The sequence below is a fragment of the Miniopterus natalensis genome, chromosome 2 (genome assembly GCF_054644295.1).
Source record: "Miniopterus natalensis isolate mMinNat1 chromosome 2, mMinNat1.hap1, whole genome shotgun sequence".
Classification (NCBI taxonomy): domain Eukaryota; kingdom Metazoa; phylum Chordata; class Mammalia; order Chiroptera; family Miniopteridae; genus Miniopterus; species Miniopterus natalensis.
The window spans coordinates 159,320,605-159,327,883 of record NC_142082.1 but is presented as its reverse complement, the minus strand read 5'-3'; positions in this window follow the sequence as shown (position 1 = coordinate 159,327,883).

The following is a 7,279-nucleotide window of genomic DNA, read 5'->3' as shown; positions in this document are numbered from 1 at the left end:
CTGATTGATCCGGGAGCTGGGCCCAAGCAATCAGAGGCTCCTCACTCCTGTCCTTGGAACATGCTTTCTTGTTGTCTTTCCCACACCAGAAGTTGCCCCAAAGACACAGCCTTAGAGAGCAATGTATCGTTGAGATCATCTGGATGGTATATGTGACTGAACCCCGTCAAGGCCTCTGTATAAACTTTTACGATTCTGGCTGATAGGTATAGAGATCTACTCACCTTGTGGGTGCTCAAGAAAAGCCTTGTATGCAAGTTCCCTTGCTTATTAAACCTGCCACCTGCAATCTGGAGTGGGCTGCCCTCGTCCATTGTTTCTCTTTGCCTTCTGTGTACAGGTGTCATTTTGTGAACCAACAACTATGAGCAACAATAGCATTGATATAACTGGAGAACACAGTTAACAGAATTTTAGGATTCCATTAGTATAAATATGTATCCATGATCATGGGAAGTAATATAATAGTTTTGCTCTCTTCTGCATCAGCAAAATCAGTGTTCCAGAATGATGCTGACAAGCAGGCATGAATAGTCTACAACGATATTGAAGGACCAAAATTCATGTTGGCCAAAAATTGTTCTATAAACTAGGAATTCCTCTCTTGAAGTAAATAAGACTTCATAAAAGATTTCAAATATTTTAAATGCTCCTATTTATAGAAAGTAACAAAGTTTTCTTTTACATTTCTCCAAAAGCAGAACTGGGAAATATATTTGAGAAGAGGTAGATTTTTTTCAGTGCTTTCTCTTTTTTTATTCATTTTTATTATAATTTAATTGACATATAATGTGGAAGCTTTTTAAGATTAAGAACTCTCTCTTATCTGTCTCTTAAAGGTATTGGGGAGCCAAAACAATCCAATTAGGAAAAAAAATAATTTTTCAACAAATTGTGTTGGGACGGCTAGACATCCACATACAAAAGAAAGAAATTGAACCCCAACATCACACCATATGCAAAAATTACTTCAAAATGTATCAAAGAGCAAAATGTAAGAGATAAGAATATAAAATGCTTAGAAGAAAACACAAGAGTAAATCTTCAGGTCCTTGGATTTTACAATGGTTCCTTAGATACAATGCTGAAAGCACAAGCAACAAAAGAAAAGAAAAAAAATATATATATATATAAATTGGCCTTCATTAAAATGTAAAATGTTTATGCTTTAAAAGATTTCAGCAAGAAAGTGTCAACCCACAGAATGGGAAAAAATATTGCAAATCATTTCTGATAAAGGACTTGTATCCAGAATATATAAAGAACTCTTATAATGACATCCATTCAATGGAATATTATTCAACCATAAAAAGAAATGAATACCAATACTTGCTACAAAACAGATGAACATTGAAAACATACTTAGTGAAAGAAGTCAGACACAAAAGGCCACATACTGTACGGTTCCCTTTACATGAAATGTTCAAACAGGTAAATCCATAGAGATGGAAAGTAGATTAGTAGTTGCCTAGGGATGGAGAAAATGAGGAATGAGTGACTACTAATGGAAACAGAATTTCCATAAAAACGTTCTGCAATTAGATAGTAGCAATGATTGCACAACTTTGTTAATACATCGAAAACCACTGAATTTTACACTTAATTTAAAGGGGTAAATTTTATGCTATGTGAATTATATCTAAATTAAAAAATTTTTAGTGTAGTGTGTTTTCCAAAATTTTTAAGCAGTAAGAATTTTGATCAGGTCAAAAACAGAAGGTGACTCCTAAATTCTTTTAACATTTTAAATTAATTTTTAGAGAGAGGAAGAGAGAGAGAGAGAGAGAGAGATCCACGTGAGAGCTCTGCCTCCTGCATGCCCCCACCAGGGATCGAGCTGCAACCCCGGGCATGTGCCCTGACCAGGAACCCAACCAGCAACCCTTTGGTACTGAGGAGGATGCTCAACCAACTGAGCCACACCAGCTGGGGCCTAAATGCTTTTAGATTCAAATTATACTGGGGATGACATCTTGTATCAATTAATAACCAGCCCTGGAACAAAAATCAGGAGAGTTGGGTTCTGTTCTCTTTGCTGTTTTATTAGCTTAAGTAAATTCATCCCTCTGGGTCTTGGCTTCCTTTTGTGTAAAATGTGTTTCATTGACATCACATATATTGTGAAGATTAAATAATGAATATAAATTTATTTTAAAACTACAAAGCTTGCTATAGATGTTGTATTAGAATATTTCCAAAATTGCGTAATTTATTCTTTTTGTAAGTTTTGAATCCACTTTATAATTTTATTCTATTTTTAAATGTGCTTTATCCTTAGGTTAGTTTTAAAGGAAAAGAGCAGTGGGTGATGGATTGTTCAGGATAGGTTTTCAATTACTAAATTATCTATATTATTTCTTTTTATCTCCCCTTCCATCAATTCTCTAATTCTAGACATTTGGTTGAGAATAATTTCCTCCAAGATGATAAAGAAGCTCAAAACACTTTATTAACCTTTAGATACACTGGTAGGTTTCATATAAAAAGGATTAATTTTATAGATCAAAGATGTTCCTGGGTTACATAGAAATTTTATCCTGGCATCCTGCTAGCACATCACAAAATGTAATAGTTTTGGTGCTATTATAACTTCTGATGGTAAAATAAAAACTAACTTTAAAATTCAGTGGTGTTGGAATAGTTGCATTTTCCTTTCTATCAAGTAACCCTCAAATGTTTCTCTATAAATGTGCTCTAATTGAAAACACAAATCATCCTTAAGTTCTAATATTTTAGAATGGCCTGCACATTAGTAGCAGCTGTAGAACTGAGATATTTGCTTATGAAGTCAGCAAGAGCTGAGTCTTAGACAATTTATCAGTAATTTATTTGGCAGGCACTGTATTTTCTTTCTTCTACTTCTTCCCTAAAAGTATATTTTTAAAATGCTATCGCATATTCCTTTTACATTTTAGTAGGATTCATTTTTTTTCATGAAGTAGGACTTAAGGTGTTTTATTAATAAAGTGGCCCATTTATGTGCAGACTATAGTAAATATCGGTTGAAAATCATTCATGAAGATAATTTACTGAAAATTCTTGCCAACTCTTCCTCTATTACATGCTGTCTGCCCACCTTTTCCCACAACAAAATATTTTATTTCTTTGATTTTTTTAATACAATGCTTGTCTGGCTCTACCCAGCATCCAGTGGAAGAGAATTCTTGTTTTGTTTCTTTAAAGTGGATAGTCTTAAAAAATATAAGGCACAAGAGTAAATCTTTATTACTCTCAGGCTTTGGTCAACATATTGTTTACATTTTGAGATTAGGACTACTTTTAAAGTAATTGTTACTGAACAGAAATCAGTTCACATTCAGTCCAACGCCCATCCTTCTACCACCATTCACTTCTACAGATAAATTAAAAATTACTATTCATAATGATGGATCAGACACATTACAAGACTGAATCACCACAGAAAGATTTTATTAAACTTGCAGTGCTGGTGCTGCTAAGTAGAGAAATCAAATAATTATTTTAATAAAACTCTTTAAAATAGTAATATAAGCAATTTTAAAGCTCTTGTCACTCATACTATTTGTCGTATTTTGCTATTTGTATACAGCAGATACACAATAAATGTATAAATGTGAATAAACAGACATACAATGAATGCATTCATGTTCTTTTGTTTGACTCAGGTACTCTGTGCCCTGCTTCCATGCCGGTGATTTCTTGCCTCCTTAATAAGTAGCCTTGTCCTCTGCAATTGGAGGCTGTATTATAGATTGTGATGTGAGGTATGAGTCTTTAGTCAGTCATTTACATTCAGGCATCTTCTAATTCTGGATTTCTCAGCTGACCTGCTACTCAGATGCATGTTTAAACCGCCTTTTCCCTGTTCCTACTAGAAAACCACTCTGGATTTTGGACATTTCATCTGAGAATCAATGCAAAGTTTCAAAACTTTATATTTCTCTTATAAATGAGTAATTTATATAGCCATTATTTAATAAGCAACATTATGTAAAAAGTGCTGTTTGCATGATTTTGCCTATTGGCCCACTCTGGGCAACAGAGTCTTCAATACAAGATTTTAAAGGATCTGGCCACTTGACCAATTACATATAAAGCTATGTGGAGATTGTCTTTAACCTAGGACTTAATAAGATAATAGAGATTTTTTCATTTATTTTTTCTTCCTTTATTCATTCATTAGTTCATCAAGTATTTATTCATCAAGTATGCATGGAGCTTCTACTGACACTATTCTGGTCATTGCAGGTACTTGTTCACATGGCACTTAGACCCCAGTGAAGGGAGATATGTCGTACACAAGAAAACAAATGCGTGAACAAGCCATGTTATGTAGTGACAAATGCTACAGATATAACGAAACAGGATAGTGTGATAGTCACAAAATATGTATGTGCCCATGGAATCCCAAAACTTTTTTTTATCAGATTATCAGGGGAAAGCCTTTATAAGAAGGTAATGTCTGAGGTGAGAACTGGAGCAGGAGCCAGATATTTAAAGATCTGTAGATAGGAAGGGGGTTAATTTCTAGATCCTCTTTATAAAGTACTAAGGAAAATACATTCCCTAGATTTGACAAGGTGGGGAGCTTTATCAAGTTAAATTTGATTTTTTCTTTCCATTTCCACATTCTATTTTCCTTTGCATACCACAGTTTTCTTTTCCCTTGGCGGTGTTGTCACTTTCTTAAATTAGACTCGTCAGTATCTGTAGAAAATGGGCAGTTATTATTTCTGTGTGCTTGCTCAATGTCCACTTTATGTCTTGGATCTTATGTCATTCAATATGCTTCAAACGATGTTAGTCACTTCTTTGTTAGTATAGCGCTGCAGCTTTACTAAGTATTTTGTTTTCATTCATCTGCTTCCAGGTTCTAGATGGTAATGGGGAAGAGGGTGGAGGGGTGGAACCTACCTTCTTTCTTTTTGGTGTGACAAATCACTTTCTGGTTGCAATATATGTTGAGAATTAGGAGAAACTCAGGTGCCAGGACATTGCCTCTGTAATACTATTAACACCTCAAGAATGTCATTATTTAATATACAGACCTAGTATTTTTGCTTTGCTGCCATTAACAAGTGTCATTTTTATTTTCTTTTTGTTACAGTTTTTTAATCTCTTGCAAGTTCAGTTTTTTGGGTGATTTTTTATTTTTTCTAAAGAACTGAGATCATTGTGGAGTTGGGGACAAAAAAATTGAAATATTAAAATTCCCCTATGTCTTTCTTTCTGACTTGATATATGCCCAGATTTTTTTTCAGTTTTTTATTTTAATAGGCTCTTTTTGATGCCAATGGATATGAGCATGATTTTCCAACATTTTTTTTTTTTTTTTACTCTGAAGTGTCCCAGGTAGGTTCTGGCATACGAATCATATGTCTAAAAAGGAACTCAAAAAAGTATGTGTGCATGATAGGGGGCTCATTTGTCTTTGGCAAAGGCATTGCTGCTCCTGTTACCTTAATTATTAAGCAGATGGTGCTCACTGCCATGGACTAGCTGCCCAACTTGTTCTCCATGTGGTAGCACAGTTCTGGGCATCTGATGGGAAAAGCTGTATCATCACAGCTCCTCATATCCGTTTATGTCATAATATTAATACCTGCCTCTAACTAGAGCAGATTGTTTCCCATGAAGCTAAGTTTAAAGCTTAAGCCATCTTCTCCCCTACTCCCATGAATTAATTTTATCTCAAGAATCTCCTTTGGCTATTTTTTATGGTGCCTCATTTCTACATACAAAATATAGTGGCATTTTGAACCAATTATCCAAATACTCCAGGCTATAAGTACTCTTTAACCTAGAATGCTGAGACAATTAAGACAAAATTGGATTATTGATACTCTTATTACTGAGGGCAAATGACATCTAAGCTACCTTAAAAATGAACAAGAGTAGACTCTCATATTCTTGTCCTAACTATAAATAGAAACTAGCCCCAGCAGTGATGGATTTTTAAGTCTATTGAAATGATATTGAATTATGTTCCAGAATGTGAAAAAAAGGTTAGATTTAAATTTTTCCTTAAATTTCTCAGTACTGCATTACTACAGTACACGAACAGTGTACCCTCTAAACGTTAATAACTAGGGTCCTGATTTTTTTCTCATAAGCCTTCTTCATGGTAGACGTGACATTCCACAACCTTAGACAGTCTTCTGAGATCTTTCCTAGTGTTAACCTACTTGTCCTCACCATCTCCCCTTGAAACTTCTTTATATTACTCTATGACTATTTGGGCTTCCTAACTTTGTAAACCTGGAGTCACTTAATCTCAGTGTAATTTACCATCCACCATCAACAACTGTTGACTGATACTCTCAAACAATGGGTTTATTTTTTAAGTAACAAATTTCAAAGCATGGACGCCCCTCCCCCTTCCTCTTTACTAACGCTCATACAGTCTAGGTAACTTGCTGAGATTTTCCAGCAGGGAAGGCTTAGGTTCTCCGTTTAAAAAAAAAAAAAAAAGCCTTGGAGCTGTTGTCACTGACTTGAGAACCTACCCGCATCTTCAGATCACTCAGACCGTGGAGGTGGCTGTCATTTGCAATGACACTAGGCTGGTTCCCATCACTGCCCAGCAGCCACGCGCAGCCCCTCTTTCCCAGCGTCCGAGAGCTCGGCCTGAGGACCAGCCGCGGAGCCCCCACGCCAAGGCTGGGGCGCGCCGGGCGGTGGGCCCCCGCAGCCACCCGTTCTCGGGGTGCCGAGGCGCGGGCCGCGCTCCGGGCAGAGCGGAGAGGGAGCCGCGAGCTGCGCCTCCGGCGGGGAAGGGGGCGGGAGCCGGGCGGGCAGAGCCTTCCTCGGGAGTTGCCTTAAAGAAAGAAAGAGGAATCGCCGATCACTCCAGCCGCCTGCTTTTGCATACAGTTTTAACCAGTGATCTCCACCCGCTCCCCTCTGCAAAACTGCAAATGACCACCAACCTCGCACTGAAAAGAAGGGGGGGGGGAGTAAATCTCCTTCTCGCCCTCACCTTCCCTTCCTCCCACCTCCCTTCCTCTCCAGCTCGCTCTCCCTCCCCCCTCCCTCCCCTCTCCGGCGGCGACCGCTCGTCTCCCGAGCTGGGTTTCTCTCCGACGGGACTTAGCGACTTCTTGGTTGTTTCTCAGCCCCCTTCCCATTTTTTCCACCCTTTGCCATGACCTGGACGGACAGACGCAGGGGAGGGTTTGCTTCCTGGCCCCGGGAATGGCGGTTGGCGTCCCGGGGCCGTGCCGGGGAGGACCGGCCGAGGAGAGAGAAAGAGTGATCGAGAAAGAGCGGCAGGAAGGGAGGGAAGGGCACCTCCGCCGCG